Source organism: Danio rerio, chromosome 2 (genome assembly GCF_049306965.1).
Source record: "Danio rerio strain Tuebingen ecotype United States chromosome 2, GRCz12tu, whole genome shotgun sequence".
In the NCBI taxonomy this organism is placed as follows: domain Eukaryota; kingdom Metazoa; phylum Chordata; class Actinopteri; order Cypriniformes; family Danionidae; genus Danio; species Danio rerio.
Window position 1 is genome coordinate 1,842,075 of NC_133177.1, and position 19,917 is coordinate 1,861,991.

The following is a 19,917-nucleotide window of genomic DNA, read 5'->3' on the forward strand; positions in this document are numbered from 1 at the left end:
TTGGGTCACACATGGACAAACTCAACACTCAACACAAAAATACTTGTGCTGCTTATTACTTATTTAAATGAATCAAAAGAACACAATTCCTGAGTGTTTGTGGGATGACTAGATTTACTGTAATCGATTTGTATTGGGAAAATGTGAAGGAATTGTGTGGAACCCAGTATTTTTTACAGTGAACCATAAAAATGTCTGTATTTAATATATATTACAACAATAATTGGGTTGTCCATATGTAACATCTCCCCTAGCATTTTTTAAGTGAATAAAAGTGCATAAAAGCAGTGTGTGAGAGATAGAAGTCATGTTTTCTGTCACTCTCCCGGTGTTTTTGGCATTGTTGAAACAGTTGTCGGGAAAGAGACCCTCCATAATGTTTATAACCCCTCGAGTGTCCGCCAGGTGTTGCTCCGCTCCGCGCGGATCCGCTACTCCGGGCCGCGTTTTCCGGCGCGCCGCTGCAGTCAGACACGCAGCCGGCTCGACGCTCCTGTCTTTCTGCTCCCGGATCGACCTGCACTTTCCGCAGTACCAAACCAGCGGAATTTCCTCAAGTTTACCTCAAAACACTCTGCTTTTAACGGGGAGTGCGGTTAAGCGGTGTTTTCTGCGCTGCGAACGAACGCGCGTGAACCGGACGGGCCAGCGCGGCGACGGGAACGCGCGTGGCTCTGATTTAAACGGGGATTTGATCCGAGTGTTGCACGGACAACTGCTGAAGGGAGAGCAAAAAAGCATGAAATGCTGCTTTTAAATGTGAAGTCTACACTGTTTCCTCTTATTATTCCCTACTCGAGGGCCTAATGGGTTTATCTGGAGCGCGCGGAGCTGAAATCTACCTGGACGCGATGATCCAAGTCTTTGTGCGCTGATTTTTTTTAGAGGTGACTTTATAAACATTGGGTTTACATCGCGTCAGAAACATCTACTAGGACTGTTCTTCTTTAATCTGTGAGTATCATTCATATCTGCCTTTGTGCATGCTTGTTTTTTTTTATTTTAAGTCCACACAGTCTCCATTCTGGGTTTGAGAGAGCATCAAAACTGCAGTGCCTCTTTTTTTCTTCTTAAAAAAAACATCAACAGGATGGATGGAGATATCTTTGTTCGGAGTTGTTGAAGATTTAATATGGTTAAGGTGTGGGTGCGAGCAGGGTCACTCGTGCACTGTTTCAGAAATGTTGATAACACGGCTATTCATCTTAAGAGAGAATTAAGTGCCTTTTTTTCTTTAAAAAGATCAGCACGAGGGCCAGATGTGATATTCATAGGAGGCTATACATCATGCTTATCTGTCCTAGAATTATCTCAGGGAGAAATATGGAGTTCTGTGCTGTAGAAAGTAAATTTAAGAGGGCTAAACTCTGTTTGAAACAGTGCAGTTCTTCACACTGTATTTATATGAGTCAGGGAAAGAAAGAAATGAAAGTATTTACATGCATCACAACTATTTAGTTGGAAAAAATACATCTGACTGTGTCCTGTTTATTTTTTTCTGGATAAATAAGTTATTATTTTATTATTATTTATTTTATTCATTTTATATTACACATCATTTTAATGGTGATTCACAGAATACGTCCTTTAAAATGTCAGAGTTTGTTTTAGAAAATATTTATTGACATTTAAAAGACTATTTAAGTATCACATCCTTATTTTTTATTTTCTTTTAAGCCACTAGCATCTACTCTTTGTAAGTTTTTAAAATATTATTTAGTATAACAATCTGCTCCGCATATGCGAGTTCACCCCTCACAAATGTTTGTTCTTTAAATGAATATCTTCCATAGGAAGCTTTACAATATCATATTTGTGCATATACATTAGATTAATCAGAGCTGAAGCCGAATCTGGAGCTAATCTTACAAAATAACTTAAGAAAACGGTTAAAAAAGTCACTAAAAACATCCAAATTTTTATGTTAGGTAAAAATATTATACAAAAAAAGGTAAAATCAAGAATAACAAGAAATAAATTGTTGACTAAAATATAATTTTAATAATATATGTGTTTAATATATCTGTTTTGTTCAAATGCACCAAAATATATGACCTATATGCACAGAGAAATGGATAAAAATCTGTTATTTTGTACATCTGTTATGTTAAATTAACATTATTTCCCTCTTATTTTGATATTGGAAACATCATTGTATGCACTTTCATGTTTTCTGTGTACATATATACACAATAATTTTGGTGAATTTCCAAATGAAACATGAAGTCCAAAATGAATCCTCTCCCATTTGAGATTGTCATATATATATGTATATGTATATATATATGTATATATATATAGTGCTCAGCATATATGAGTTCACCCCTCACAAATATCTTTTTCTTAATTCATCTTTTCTGTAGGAAGCTTCACAATATTATATTTGTGCATATACTTTGGATTAATAAGTACTAAAGCCAAATCTGGAGCTAATCTAACTAAATAACTTCTGAAAACTGTCCAAAAACTCACCCAAAACACCCAAATTTATATGTTAATTAAAATATTAAATAAAAATTGTAAAAAGAGGAGTAATCAAGAGAAACAAAAGTATATTGTTGACTAAAATATCTTTATATCTGTTTAATAAATCTGTTTTATTCAAATGCACCAAAATATATGACCTATATTCACTGAGAATGGATAAAATTGTTATTTTATACATCTGTTATGTTAAATGAACATTTTGTCCCTCATATTTTCATATTTGAAATATCAGTGTAGACATTTTCATGTTTTCTCTGTATATAAAATCACTTTTGGCTGTTTTTCCAAATGAAATATGAAGTCCATAATGATTTATCTCCTAGTTGAGACTATATATATATATATATATATATATATATATATATATATATATATATATATATATATATATATATATATATATATATATATATATATGTGTGTGTGTGTATGTATATATATATATATATATATATATATATATATATATATATATATATATATATATATATATATATATATATATATATATATATATATATATATATAGTGTTCAGCATATATCAGTTCACCCCTTACTTTTAATTTATTATAATTCTATAGGAAGCTTATCTGTGTAATAATCTGTGTAATAAATCTGTTTTATTCAATTGCACTGAAATATATGACTTATAATAAATGAAAAAGTATTATTTTATACATCTGTTATATTAAATTAGCATTATTTCCATCATATTTTGATATTTGAAATATCAGTTTATACACTTTCATGTTTTCTGTGTACATAAAATCACTTTTGGTAATTTTTCTAAATGAATTATCTCCTATTTGAGAGCTATATATATATATATATATATATATATATATATATATATATATATATATATATATATATATATATATATATATATATATTAAATAGTAAATTGCATAAATTGCAACTTCTTGTATGTAGTAGCTTTATTAAAAGAAAAATAATACAGTTGTACATCAAATACAGTTTGTCAGTCAAAAATCAGCAAAACATGCATACAATTAATCAAAAAACAAATCAGAGATCCTTCAAAATGCATGCTTTTTTTTAATTTAGCACTGTCCAGCGTAATATATTTCACATACAAAGCATTTACATATAATTCAAGACAAATAAATAGCTGTGCTTATTAGAAAATAACCTTATGCAAAAGTTTGTGAACCCCCTTTTATATATATATATATATATATATACTCTCTGGATGATTTTTCAAGGGTTTCATAAACTTTCCCCCGGCACTGTATATGATCTTTTCATTTAACAGTGTTGTTTGTTGGTGTATTTAGAAAGGAAACAGAATCTATTGTGTTTCCCGTCTTCATTGTTTGACTGTAGAAGTCCATGTTCAGCGGCTAAATTAAGATCATTTTACTCCACATGCATTATTCACCGCGCTATGAGCTCGTGTCACAATAGCTCAAGAGAGGCGCGCTCATGGAGAAGACGTTTGTCATGTGAATCTATAGATGCTACTGCTATGCACAATATTTTAGGGGTGCACGATAGTTTTAATGCAATATTTATAGTGATATAAACATAATTTGGCAAGACGACTCTATTTGGAAACAATTCATAATTCTACATAGCTCGGGCTGATTTTGTAAGATCTCGGATTTTGTGCGTCTGCATAAAAACATGCAAAATAACACCACAATATGCTAAATAAAAATAAAACACAGATGAAGTCAATAGAACAGGGGTAAATATGAAATAAGCAGTGGTTTTCTGGAGAGTCTAGCAGTATTGGAGTACAGGAATGCAGTAATCGAATGTAAAATAGCACTGTGTAGTCTTCAATGCATGCATAATTAAACACCAATATCTTTGTTAAAGCCGCATTTCTGTTATAAAGAGATTATGGTTTAAATTGACTTGAAATCTTTTAGTTAGAGCCCTTAATAAAATGCATCTGAATAAAGCGTTTAACTTGGCAATGACTCCAGTGTTTTTTGGTTCCTTATAAGCCTAACTCCGCATTTCAGATCTTGTGATGTGTCTGTTGTATCAAATATTGTGCTGCCCTACTGTGTGTATATATCGTTTCAGCATCGATATTGCAATGTGTTTGTGTGCATCTGCAATAGTCTCAGGATGGCCAGTGTTGGATTATAATTGACCAGGAGCCACAGTTCACAACACACGAGTATTGTGGAGTCACTGCGGAGTTGAAGCATAATGGAGTGAAAGATTGTTATTTGCATGCGTTTGAAGGGCTTGTGACTGTCTGAGCATGCATTTCAAGAGAGTTTATGCTTTATTTACAGGTCTTAAAAACTCGTGCAAAATAAATAAATGATAAAAATGTAGGCACAAGACAATTGTTGAAATATTGTTAAAGTGAGTTATGGCTGAACAATTTATCGATGTTGCAATGTGTGCATCTGCGATAGTCGCATCGGGATTTGAGTATTGATTAAAAGATGATGATATACTTTTGTATTATTGTTTAAAATGATTTACACCATGCTATTTTATGCTTGACAATGTTTGTGTTTGACTGCGCTGTGTATTTAGCTTCTATTTTTGCTCTGTCATACTAATATATGCTTGTAATTTATTATATTTTATGCACATGCACTGCATAAGACTTGATCGTCCCAGTAAATCTGAATGAATGAAATCTTTCCAAACAGAGCTATTCAGAACATCTGGTGAAATTATATTCAATACATCGCCACATATATTGCACCAAAGCGAAATATCGCAATGTCAGATTTTTCAATATCGTGCAGCCCAACAATAAGTGTTCGTTTACATGCAACTCTACCATTAGCTGAATTCTGTTAGGACTCTCTGGAAAATCATAAAGCACTGATTTTATTCTTCTCACTGTAATCTTTGCTCCTTTGTGTTTGTCTGTGCTTTTAATATGTTGGTTTATTGTAATTTATGGCTACAAAATCATTCCAGTTAATCTAAAACCACTGGCTGCTTTCCCCCGAATAGAGCTGTTCAAGTCATTTCTTGAAATTGCATTCATATTGTAATGTGTGTGTGTGTGTGTGTATGTATATGTGTATATATATATATATATATATATATATATATATATATATATATATATATATATATATATATATATATATATATATATATATATATATATATATATATATCTATGTGGTCCCACTTTATATTAAGTGTCCTTAACTACTACTATGTACTTACATCAGAACATAAATACAAAGTACTTACTGTGTTTATAATGTATTTGAGAACACTTTTGGTGCTTTTGAGTTGGGATAGAGGTTTTGTTATGGACAGGTTTGGTGGTATGGGTAGGTTTAAGGGTGGATTAAAATGTAAGGGATGGTCAACAGTGTATTTACAAATGTAATTACAAAAGTTAATTACAGATGTAATTACATACATGTATTTAATCAAGCATACATACACAGTAAATACATGTATTTACACAATTAGTACATCGTAACAAACTATTAGTTCCTATGTAAGTACATATTAGTTAAGGCCACTTAATATAAAGTGGGACCAAATATATATATATATATATATATATATATATATATATATATATATATATATATTAGAGATGCACGATACTGGCAAAATCAGATATTGCCATTATTTTATTTTCCTGCAATAAATATTGCGTTATGAATACGCTTTCACTAGGAGTTTAACAGTATTCAGGTATACCTTACTTTACTAATGTCTCGTTTCTAGTCAAAATATCTAAACAAGGATCAAGTACAAATATTGTTTTGTTTTCACCTTCAGAATTTTTTTTTAAATTAGGTTTTTCCTTCAAATTAACTTTTTAAACTTTTGTTTTGTTGTATAAATCATATAAATTCCATATTATTCGTATTTCCAATCTTATCCTGTGGAATTTACACAAAAACCAGAAGTTTGATAAATAATTAGAAGTGAAAAGGTGTATACTCAAAATAAAATCAACTTGGGATGCACAATATATCGGTGGCAGTATTGATATCGTTCAATAAAACTATATTTTTTATGTCATCGACGAAAATTTACGCAAAAACCAGAAGTGTGATAAATAATAAAATAAATAAATAAAATCAACTTGGGATGCACACTATATCGTTGGCCATATCCATATCGTATGATAATGATAGTTTTAATGCAGGGGTGGGCAAACTCTGTCCTGTAGGGCCGGTGTCCTGCACAGTTAAGCTCCAACTCTTATCAAACACACCTGCTTATAGATTTCTATTGATCTTGAAGACACTGATTGGCATGTTCAGGTGTGATTGATTAGTGTTGGAGCTAAACTGTGCAGGACACTGGCCCTCCAGGGCCGAGTTTACCCACCGATAAATGATGTGTTATAACGTACGATTTATCGGTGGCCATATTGATATCGTACAATAAAATGATATTTTTAATGTCATCAACGGGAATTTGTGCAAAAAACAGATGTGTAATAATTAATTAGAAACATAGAAGTGATATACAGAAAAAAGGTGGATACTCGAAATAAAAATCAACTGTTTTATTTCGGCTAGAATAAAAGCAGTTCTTAATGTCTTATAGCCATTTTAAGGTCAATATTATTAGCCTCCATTAGCAATATTTGTTTTGAATTGTGTACAGAGCAAATCACTGTTATACAATGACTTGCCTAATTACCCTAACTTTACCCTAAATCATTGGTTCTCAAAGTGGGGGTCGGGACCCCCCCGAGGAGTCGCGGGACAATGAAGAAGGGTCGCCTGGTGATTTCCAAAAATTTATTTATTTGTAATAAACCATGAGAAGTTTATAGTTACTATATACTATATAGTTACTATAGTAGCTTATAGTTACTAGTTCTATTGGATTGCGACCCCTGGGCTAATTACATTATATTAAAGACACAGTAATAGCGTCAGATGCAGCAGATTAATTTTATAACACCAGGTTAAACTTTCTGACCCATTTACAGCAAACTACATACATAAAAAATTAAACCAAGAATAGACTTGGATCTATGTGTGTGTGTGTCTGTGTGTGTGCGCGTCATTGCATGCAAGGTTTCTGTATTTATAACCACCTCAGAGGATATTGGGGGTCGCGAGTCTCTGGCATTGTTGTTTTGGGGGTCGTAAGCTGAAAAGTTTGGGAACCCCTGCCCTAAACAACCTAGTCAAGCCTTTAAATGTCACTTTAAGCTGAATACTAGTGTCTTGAAGAATATCTAGTCTAATATTATGTGCTGTCAACATGGCGAAGGTAAAATAAATCAGTTACTAAATGAGTTATTAAAACTATTATGGTTAGAAACGTGTTGAATAAAATCTGCTCTAGAGTAAACAAAATTAAAGGGAAAAGTATATATATTCAGATGGGCTAATAATTCTGACTTCACCTCCAACTTAAACTATATATAATTTTGGTTAATGTTCAGTGACTTTTAGTGAGGGGTGGAAAGAGTATACTGAAAAATCATACTTAACTATTACTCGCCTAAAAATGTAGTGCGAGTAAAAGTCTCTGTTGTAAATATTACTTAATGTATGAGTAAAAAGTAGCCCTTTTAAAAGTACTCAAGAGTAGTGAGTATTACGCTGTAAAAGCTGATGTGCATTACATGTAATTTGTGCATGTGTGTGTAAACGTAACATTCTGTAGTGCATTTAGTTATTGCCCAGCAGGCACACAAGACGTTAGCATCATAAGACGTTAATATTAGGTTAGATTTAGGTTGTAATGTCAGATGACCGATGTTCGACTTCTAGCCATCATCTGAGGACGTTATTTTGATGTCCAATAATGACATCCAATGACGTTGATATTTGGTTGTTAGAAAGTGACCAAAATCCAACGTTGAGCCAACATCTTAAACCAACATCACATTGATGTCAAATACTGACATTTATTCTTCAGGTATGGCAAACAAAATCCAACGTCTGATAGACGTTATAGTGGTAACGCCCACACAACGCCAAGCTGTAACATAATTAGACGTTGATATTTGGTTGATTTTAGGTTGGCTCTTGGACACTGATGCTGGCTTGACCTTGAGTTCTGACATTTACCTGATTTTTACTTACAAACAAAATGCAACGTACTCTTGATGCTGGGGTACAACGTCAATCTGACGTCATGTTGATGTCTTGTGTCTGTTTTGTGTTTAAGGCCATTTTGGTCATCCTTTAGTAAACATCCGTCATCTTCTCATCAGTGACCTGCGTTTAAACAGTCTCTGGGTCAATGCGTGTAAAGATTTTGGACATCTTCTTGGACCCTTTTAATGCTTCCGAACAGTTTGCTCCAATTATAAATCGCCCATGTCTTGAGGTACAGTAGTTCATTGATGATTTACCTTCTATGTGAGATTTGATTGGACAGGATTTACATTAAATCTGCATAGACAGCAGGGTTTCTGCAGGGTCTTAAAAAGTCTTAAAATGTCTTAAATCTCAAAATCCAAATTTTAGGCCTTAAAAAGTCTTAAATGTTCTGAAATATTGTGTTGTTGGTCTTAAATCTTTGTTTAAACAGGTCTTAATTTTACTTTGATCTTGTATTGCAATCAAGTCTGGCGAAAACCCATACAATCCCCAACAATCATCTCAGTAAAACTTTAAACTTTTTGTTTAAAAGGGAGTTTTTAACTCTATTTATCATAATGGTTTAATTATTTTCTTTACAGTAACATTTGTTTAAATAGTCTCCACTGCTGAGGACACTGACCTGGACAGGTTGTTGTATTTAGTTTAATATAGTTTTTAAAACTTTTGTTCATTTTTTTTTTTATTTAAAAGAAAGGATACCAGTAGAGCTTGCTTGTTTTTACACAATATTTAAAATGTTTAGCTAATAAATAAAATCTAAAATATTAAATTTTTTTATTATTATTAATGTATTATTGTGTATTATAGTTTTTAAAACTTTTAAAACATTTGTTCATTTTTTTAAAATTATTTAAAAGAAAGTTTATGTTGTTTATGGATACAAGTAGAGCTTGCTTGTTTTAACACAATATTTAAAATATTTAGCTAAGAATTTATTTTATTATTAATGTATTATTGTGTTATTAAATTTATTACATTTAAACACTTTTTTATACACAAATAAAAATCTTTTCCATTTGGGCCATTTGAAAAACGGTCTAAAATGTCATTCATAATGCTCTTATAAAGTCTTAAATTTAACTCTGTGCAGAAACCCTGAGACGGGTAAAACTAAAGTAGTGACTGAAGGTTGAAGGAAAGTAGCGGAGTAAAAGTACAGAATCAGATACAGCACTAAAACGAACTCAAGGGAAAGTAAAAGCACACATTTATTAAACTACTTCGTAAAGTACAGATTCTGAGTAAAACTACTTAATTATAGTCATTTGAGTATTTGTAATTACTTTACACCACTGCTTCTAGTGCATTATTCACGCATTATTCGATATAAAAGAAAGTTGGCCATAGAAAAATAGATGATTAATAAAGTTCAGACATCAGTTCAAACTTTACTCTCTCAAAAATAAAAGGTACATTTTTGTTTCTAACAGACCCTTTAAAGCAGGGGTGTCCAAACTGTCCTGCATATTTTATTTCCAACCACAATTAAACACACCAGAACCAGCCAATCAAACTCTTTAGCTGCGCCCCAAATGGCACACTATACACTATGCACTCATGCACTATGTACTTATACACACTCAACAGTATAATAAATGTATGTAGTGTCGCCCTAAATGGTGCACTAATGTTTTTTACTAAGCGGAAAGTATACTAGAAAGCTCCAGTGAGGTGTGTTAAAGGAAGTTAGAGCTAAACTATGCAGGACACCGGCCCTCCAGGACCGAGTTTGGACACTCCTGATTTAAAGGTACATTTTTAATACCTAAATAGTACAAATCTGTACCTCATAGTACTTTAAAAGTACAACATTGTACCTTAAAGGTAATAATGTGCAGCTATAAAGTACAAAAGTGTACATTTTGAAGAGGCATGGGCGTAAATCCCGGGAGGGACGGGGGGGGACATGTCCCCTCCCATCCAAGAGTTGTCCCCCCCACCCCAAAAAAATGTATTATTTAAAATAAAAACTCTCAATTGTGAAAAATATATGTATATATAGCTAAAATAATAGTCTAAGTAGAAAGAAAACCGCATTTATCATTTAAAATGCATTTAGAAACAGTTGAGTTCCCCCTCCCCTTCCTTAGATTGGTTCGGTCCACTCCGTGCTTTCACTCATCTCACCTACTCACACACACGCACACACGTCGGGTGTGTGGCTGCGGCTGAGTTACTCCTTAAGTAAGTAAGGAGGGGGTTTTTAACCCACCTTTAAGCGATTCTCTTCAATGTAGTTAATACAGACTCTTTCATAAATTGAGAAAAACTTTGACAATAAGCATAATGACGTAGTCTCCATGCTATACTAATAATTATAGTGAAACCATTTGTAACTGCGGGGACATATCTTTATTTGTAAAGTTCGGCTGGTATATTTGTGTCCCCTTCAAAAAAATGATTGAAATAAATTTTATATTTATTGTCCCCCCACTGTTAAATCAGATTTACACCCATGTGAAGAGGTGCCGCCCCAGTGACAGATGTTGTACACTTATTTCTGAAGTTAAAAGAGCAAAATTCAAGAGAAACAAATAATTAATAACATTTAGTTGAAATGTTGTAGTTTGTATGTTTTTTTCTCAATGATTTGCATGAGTTTAAATGTATTATCTTTCTGTTTCTAAAGATGTTCAGTGACTACAATATTATTTTAATAAATAAATCCCTTTAATAACTCTGTTTTGTTCGAATAAACCAAAATATATGACCCATATTCACTGAGAAATGCATAAAAATATTCATGTATTGTGCTCATTTATGTTGAGATATACCAAAAACTCGCTTATAATATAAAAAAAGCACAAACCGTGATCAGCGGTCTGTACGGAAACCCCGCCGTTTACATGTGGAGTGTGTGAAATGTTCAGCCGGGATGTGTGTGTGTGTGTGTGTGTGTGTTCTCTCTCGTTCATTTGGATTCAGAGCGTGAACTCACATGAACAAATGCGCAGTTGTGGCGCGCTGCGTTTGTTGTGCGTGTCTTTGGAGGAAGTGCCATCTCAGCTCACATCAACTCCTGCCATTTCTGGCGCTCGGTTTCCAGGCGTCCATTTACATAACAAAGTGGTCGAATCTCAATTGTGAACAAAAAAAAAAAACTTGAGCCACCAGCAGCACCATCCCCCTCTGAGAGTCTGGCCAAACGCTTGTATCTCAGGATCTGCAGACAGTTTTGGGCTATTTCTGTGCAGAAGTTTGTAAAAAATAAATAAATAAATACATTTGGATCCCACTTAATATTACACTGTAAGAATGTGGGTCGCACACAATCCACAGGTTGATCTCTGCTCTGTCCACTTTAGATGTTGAAAATTGAACTCTACAGTTTAACAAAGTGACTTTTACATACATTTTAGTCATTTAAAATAATAATTTAATGTATGAGAAAAAATGTCTAGAGAAATAAGTCTGGTTTCTGTAGTGTACATACATTTACAACACCAACCCAGATTAATATAGCACTGCAAACACATTACAATTACAAATGACAATTGAATAAAATAAAATAAAAATATTTTAACAAATACATTTTTTTTAAAACAAAATAAAAACTATATATATATTTTTTTTTTGTTTTTGTTTTATTATTTAATTTTGTTTCTAAATATGTTTGTTTATTATTATAACATTTATTTATTTATATTTAAATCAATATTTTGATTTAATAATTATTTTATTATATTATATTTTAATCAATATTGTTATTTAATAATATAGCATTTATTTATTTATATGTTAATCAATATTTTTATTTAATAGTTTTATATATTAATTAATTTATTTATATTTTAATAAATATTTTTATTTATTATTTTAAATATGTTTTTATTTATTATCATGTCACTTATTTATTTAATTATATTTTTATCAATATATATTTTTTTAATATTTTAAATATATTTTTATTTAATATCAAATTTATTTATTTCAATTTTAACCAATATTTTTATTTAATGTTTTTAATATATTTTTATTTAATATTTTATTTTATTATATTTTAATCAGTATTTTTATTTAGCTTTTTTATATATTGTTTTTTAATATAATGTCACTTATTTAATTATTTTTAATCAATATTTTTATTTAATATTTTCATATTTTTTATTTAATATTATATAATTTTTTTTTATTACATTTTAATATTATAATATTATAATTTATTCTTTTAAATATATTTTTATTTAATATAATGTATTTAACTACATTTTAATCAGTATTTTTATTAAATAGTTTAAATAAATTTTGATTTAATATTATATTAATTAATTAAATTTGTTAATGGAAAAAAGTACATAGCACAAAAAAGCTGGATTTTAAAACATGTATTGTTTTAAAGGCTGAAATCCCCTTTCCATCTTTGACCCACATATTAAATATCATACCACACGTTACATTACACCAACCAAAGGTGTAAAACAGGCTTCTTAGCATCCAGAAATCCCCATCAGAGTCTGTGAAACTTGTGTTTGTTTCTCCAACACACTGCGCTTCAGGTTTAAGTGTGTGTTGTTGTTTTTCCTGTCAAAATAAAGGTAAAGAATACCTAAATGCAGCCCGCCTGTGTTTATTATACATGTCTGTTCAGCATTCAGAGGATCGCATTACAATACTGGTTTCCTTTACCGCTATTTACCGACCCAAAAAGACTTTGTCTGTCGACAGCAATAATGGCTCAAGAAGTTGTGGAGAAAGGCTAGTCTGGTGGAAAAAGCGGTCTGGAGTGGCCGGCGTATGTGTGTGTGTGTGTGTGTGTGATGAGGAATGATCATCTGGAAGAGCTCAGTTCAACATTCGCTGTTCACTTCATGCATAAGGAATGCTCAGATTGATTTAATGCTTCTCGTATTGCACTTGAATGAATGTATGGATGTCACGGATTATTGGTTGCAATCATTAGGATTAAGAGCTGACCGATGTTTCCAGAATCCTCCACGTTTACTGCAACCTTTAAGTTGTGTTTAAGTCAATTAACGGACTCTGAATTAGTGAGTGAATGGAGATGGATTGGCTGTACGGCAGTTGAAGTCAGAATTATTCACCCCCCTGTGAATTTTAGTTTTTTCTTTTGTTCCGAATATTTCCCAAATGATGTTGAACAGATTCAGGAATTTTTCACAGTATATCCTATAATATTTTTTCTTCTGTAGAAAGTCTTACTTGTTTTATTTCTTCTAGAATAAAAGCAGTTTTTCATTTTATTTAGAGCCATTTTAAGGTCAATATTATTAGCCCCCTTAAGCAATATTAGTTTTAAATTGTCTTCAGAACAAACTATTACTATTAGAAATGTGTTAGAAAATCCGTGTTAAACAAAAAGAAATTGGGAAAAATAAATATACAGGAGGATAATTCTGACTTCATCTGTATGTGCTAATGTTTCAGACAGAAATGATGATCTGGATTACCGGCTCTGATTTCGGCTGTCCTAGAAAGTCTTCTTGGCTCTTTCTTGTGTTACTGCTTGGACTTTATTAACAGAAGCACACACAAGACAATGATATCATGTTCTCATGTGAAAACATATAGAATTAATATATATATATATATATATATATATATATATATATATATATATATATATATATATATAATCTTTTAAATTAATATGTTTAATAGGAAGCTATACAATATTTTATTTGTGCACATACATTAGATTAGTCACTACTGAAGCCTAATCTGGAGGTAATCTAACAAAATAACTTGCGATAGTGCTCCAAAAACTAGTACAGCCACATTTATATGTTATAGAAAAATATTTAATACAAATTTAAAAAAGAGGAAAAATTAAGAAAAAGCAAAAAATTAAACATTTAGTTGAAATTTTGTAGGTTGTAATTTATTTTTGCAATATTTTGCTTGAATTTAATTATTATCCTTCAATTTCTAAATATGTTTGGTGACGAAAATATTATTTTAATAAATATCTCTGTTTAATAAATCTGTTTTGTTTAAATGCACCAAAATTCTTTGCCTATATTCACTGAGAAATGGAGGAAAATATTCATTTTCAAAATGCTGAGCACTGTGTGTGTGTGTGTGTGTGTGTGTGTGTGTATGTATGTATGTATGTATATATGTATGTATGTATGTATGTATGTATGTATGTATGTATATATATATATATATATATATATATATATATATATATATATATATATATATATATATATATATATATATATATATATACACATACAGTTGAATAATTATTAACCCCACCCCCCGGTTTGATTTTTTTTTTTCTTCTTTCTTAAATATTTCCTAGATGATGCTTAACAGAGCAAGGACATTTTCACAGTGTGATAATATTTTTTTATGTTTTATTTTGGCTGTAATAAAAGCAGTTAATAATTTTTTAACCACCATTTTAAATTCAACAATATTATTAGCCCCTTTAAGCTATAATTTTATTCAATAGTCTGCAGAACAAACCACTGTTATACAATGACTTGCCTAATTATCCTAACCTGCCTAATTAACCTAGTTAAGCCTTTAAATGTCACTTTAAGTGAAATATTACTCAGTAGTCAAATATTATTTACTGTCATCATGGCAAAGGTCAAATAAACCAGTTATTAGAGATGAGTTATTAAAACTATTGCTCTCCGTTAAACAGAAATTGGGGGAAAAATAAACAGGGGGGCTAATACCTCTGACTATCTAACATTACTATCTAACAGTAATGTTAATATGCTTCATAGCCAGCGTTGAGCAAGCCGACACTATTTATTATGCAAATGTAGAAGTAAGTATGAAGCCCTCTGATTATCAGTGAGTTATATGGGTCAGAGATGAAAAGGGGTTTCAAGTATGAGAACCATAAAAGTGCAGTGCTGCTTTAAAACTTTCTCCGTTCATTAGTGTGTGTGTGTGTGTGTGTGTGTCCTGGCTATTTTTCATCAATAAATCAATTGCGTGAGTGAGTTAATGAATAAATAAATTTAAAAAAATGAATGAATGAATGGATATTAAAATGAATGAATGAAACAATAAACAAATAATTAAATAAATAATTATATTAAATAATGAATGAATGAACGAATGGAATGAACGAATGGAATGAATGAATGAAATAAAAGGGAATGAATGATTGAATAAAAAATGAATGAAAAAATGAATACATTTAAAAAATAGTGAATAAATGAAAAAATGCACAAAATGAATGAATGAATGAATGAATGGAAAAAATAATTAAATGAATAAAAAAATGAAAAATAAATTAATTAATAAATGAACAGATAAGTGAATGAATAAATTAATGAAAAAATTAACAAATAAATTAATAAATACAAAGAATAAATAAATTTATGAATGAATGAATGAAAAATTATTGAAAAAATGAATAAATGAAATAATAAAAGAATAAATAAATGAATAAATGATTAAATAAAAAAATAATAAATAAATGAAAAAAACTAATGAATTAAAAATTAATGAATGAAAAAATAAACAAGTAAATGAATGAATGAATGAAGTTACAAATTAACAAATGAATAAAAATGATTAAATAAATAAATTAATGAATGAAAAAATGTATGAAAACTGAGTGAATGAATAAACGAATTAATAAATGAATGGCAAAAAATGAATAAATACATAAAAATAAACAAATTAGGTGAAAGAATAAATGAATAAAAAATGGATGAACGAATGAATGAATAAAAAATTTATTAAAACCAAATGAATGAATGACTAAATATGAATTAACAAATGAATATTAAATTGATAAATGGATAAATGAATAAGAAAAACATAAATAAATACGTAAATAAGAAATCAATAAACCAATTAAGTTAGTGAAAAATGAAAGAATGAACTAATGAATGAAAAAACGAATAAAAATTAATGAACAAAAATGAATGAAACAAATTACAAAATAAGTGAATTATTTAATTTAAACAAATTAAATAAGTGAGTGAAAAATGAATGAATGAAAAAATGAATGAATGAAAAAAATAATAAATTTGTGTATTAATGAATGAATTTTTTATAAACAGATAAAAGAATGAATAAATGATTAAAAATTAAGAAACAAATGAATAAAAAGTGAATGAATTAAAAATGAATGAATGAATGAATAAAAAAATAATTTACAAATAAATTAATGAATGAATCCTCTGCGTAAAACATGCTGGAATAGTGGCGACCTTTAAAATTAAGACTAACCCGAAGAAAAATGAATGAATGAATGAATAAATGAATGAACAAATCTCTCCGTTAAACAGAAATTTAGACAAAAGTATAATATTGTTGAACTTGAACATGAGGGCTAATTATTCTGACCTCAACTGTTTGCGTTTTATAAGTGCTTGCTTATTTTTTTTACCTATTTGTTTTTCGTTCCATGTTTGACTAATATTCTACTTTAAAACAAGGGATTGATTTGTCAGCAGTCTTCCTCTATAGATGTTTGAAAGCTTAACGAAAGGATTTTTTGAGTGATAAGCTGAGAACTATTGATCCTGTAATTAAGTTTAGTGTCTGTCAAACACTCTCCGGTCTGTTATTATAAGTGTGTGATGCAGAACAACACAACAGCAGATCTCAGGTCAGGTTTCACACTTATCCAAACCAAAGAAAGGCATAAACAGTCTTGTTTCCAGACCAAACATCTAAACATTCTTAAATCAAGAAGCATTTTGGTGAGCGGGACAGGTCTGATTGTCCTCTTTTTAAGGATGTGTCTCTGCTGGAGTTGTCAGCTTTGAGTAATGGAGTCTCCAGCCCGCTGTGCTTTCTGCATTAAACGCTTCTGTGCTGCAGATGCACATCCAGTTGGAGATGCAGATGGAGGTTGATGGATGAGGAAAGGTCTTGCAGATCCATCTATCAGAGATTAGCATTGACCTGTGAGGCGTCTCAGCAACAAACGGCTGCATTAGCATACAAACACACCACAGGCTAGACGTTATATATACCCATCCATCCATCCCTCTGTGGGGATTTCTAATTAATTGTGTTATTTTTTATTTTTTTTTGGAGAGCTGAGAGGATGCACGTGCAGATATTGGCAGGGGATATTGAGTTTATTGTGTTGTAGATAGCGCTGGAGTGCTCGATTTTAGAAAATGTATTTAATTGCGCTATTTTTGACCGATTTTGTGATTGCAATTTATTTATCTTCTTTCAAAAGCTCTTTATCTTTCATATTATTCAATAATAACAAAGGCAGGCAATTAATTATTATTTAGTACGAGCAAATGAGCTTATATGACCTTTTAACGGTATTATTGTTATTTGTATGTTTTTAGTTTAATGCTTGTTTATCAAGAAACTTTTATGGTTGTGGATTATTTCTTTATTTATTGATGATGCCATGCTGCTTGATAAATCATATGTATTTACAAAACGTGTTTTGAATTTACGAATGGATTTGTGTATTTTTAAATCAGGTTTTGAACCTACCAATTGGATTTGTGTATTTAAGAATTGTTTTAAATTTACGAATTAGATTTGTGCATTTAAAAAGCGTGTTTAAATTTACAAATTGGATTTGTGGGTTTACAAATCGTGTTTTGAATTTACGAAGTGGATTTGTGTACTTTTGTATCGTGTTTTGAATTTCTGAATTGTTTTTGTGTATTAATGAGTCGTGTTTTGGATTGACGAATTGGATTTGTGTATTAATCATGTTTTGAACTTGCGTGTTGTATTTCTGTATTTTTGAATCATGTTTTAAATTTATGAGTTGGATGTTTTTATGAATCGTGTTTTGAACTTAAAAATTGGATTTGTGTATTAACGAATCATGTTTTGAATTTACGAATTGGATTTGTGTATTTATGAATTTACTAATCGGATTTGTGTATTTATGAATTGTGCTGTGAATTTACGAATTGGATTTGTGTATTTACGAATCGTGTTTTGAACTTACAAATTGGATTTGTATATTTAAGAATTTGATTTGTTTATTTAATAATTGGATTTGTGGATTTAAGAATTGTGTTTTAAATTTACGAATTGGATTTGTGTATTTACGAATCATGTTTTGAACTTATGTATTGGATTTGTGTATTTATGAATCGTGGTTTGAATTTACGAATTGGATTTTTGTACTTTTGATTCGTGTTTTGAATTTACGAATTGGATTTGTGTACTTTTGAATCGTGTTTTGAACTTACGAATTGGATTTGTATATTTAAGAATCATGTTTTGAACTTATGTATTGAATTTGTGCATTTATGAATCGTGGTTTGAATTTACGAATCAGATTTTTGTACTTTTGAATAGTGTTTTGAACTTACGAATTGGATTTGTGTATTTATGAATCGTGTTTTGAATTTACGAATTGGATTTGTATGTTTACAAATCGTGTTTTGAACTTACGAATTGGATTTGTGTATTTACGAATCGTGTTTTGAACTTACAAATTGGATTTGTGTATTTAAGAATCATGTTTTGAACTTATGTATTGAATTTGTGTATTTATGAATCTTGGTTTGAATTTACGAATCAGATTTTTGTACTTTTGAATCGTGTTTTGAACTTACGAAATAGATTTGTATGTTTATAAATCGTGTTTTGAACTTACAAATTGGATTTGTGTACTTTTGAATCGTGTTTTGAATTTATGAATTGGATTTGTGTACTTTTGAATTGTGTTTTGAACTTACGAATTAGATTTGTGTTCTTTTAAATCTTGTTTTGAATTTATGAATTGGATTTGTGTATTAACGAATCATGTTTTAAACTTACAAATTGGATTTGTGTAATTTGTAAATTGCGTATTGAATACACGAATTGGATTTGTGTGTTTTTGAATCGTGTTTTAAATTGACATATTGGATTTGTGTAAATGTATTATTTTTGAGACTGATCTGGCTCCATATAAAATACTACTAATTGTCCTTCTCTGTATAAAAAAGAAAAGTTGCCTTCATATTTTTTTTTTGCTTCATTGTGCCTTTAAAAACCGCTCAAATACTTGGCAGCCATGCTTTTTCAAAGGCCTAAATTAATGCAAAAATCAAAGTTTTGCAGTGTTTCCTTCTTATATACATGAATCTAAAGAGCAGATGCAGAAAGCCAGTGCTGTTTAATTTATTCCCTCCCTCTTGATTGGCTCTGATTTGCTTGTGAAGGAGAATTGACTGTGTTTTTTTCTATAGACAGCAGTGTTGATTGCTGATTGCTCGCGGGTTTTAATTATGGAAATCATGAGCTCTTAAAAATGCTCGAATCTAATGGTGGAAGTCATAAAAATGGTGGATGGAGTTGTGTGTTGCGCTACACCAAAACTGATTAGTTTAATGCGCGTGTTTACTTGTGCTTGTAACAGTTAACACACTCGAAATTGAATTGGAATCGGAAAAGTAATGGATGCGTGATTGCAGACGACTTCTTATTTGGGCTCAAGAAGATTATTACAAT

At 30.5% G+C, this 19,917-nt stretch overlaps 1 protein-coding gene across 10 annotated transcripts in view; it reads left to right on the plus strand.

Annotated features, from left to right (window-relative positions):
- Positions 1-429: 429 nt before the first annotated feature.
- The window catches only part of adgrl2b.1 (adhesion G protein-coupled receptor L2b, tandem duplicate 1), a 228,657-nt gene continuing 209,169 nt past the window's right edge, over positions 430-19,917 (plus strand). For 6 of the 10 annotated variants that reach the window (XM_073911636.1, XM_073911638.1, XM_073911642.1 and 3 more), the window contains exon 1: positions 439-954. The gene's annotated coding sequence lies outside the window, so the exon portion shown is untranslated. Of the gene's footprint in view, positions 1,053-19,917 lie in introns of all 10 variants that reach the window. The other 4 variants (NM_001366847.1, NM_001366848.1, XM_073911631.1 and 1 more) reach the window with 2 other exon arrangements.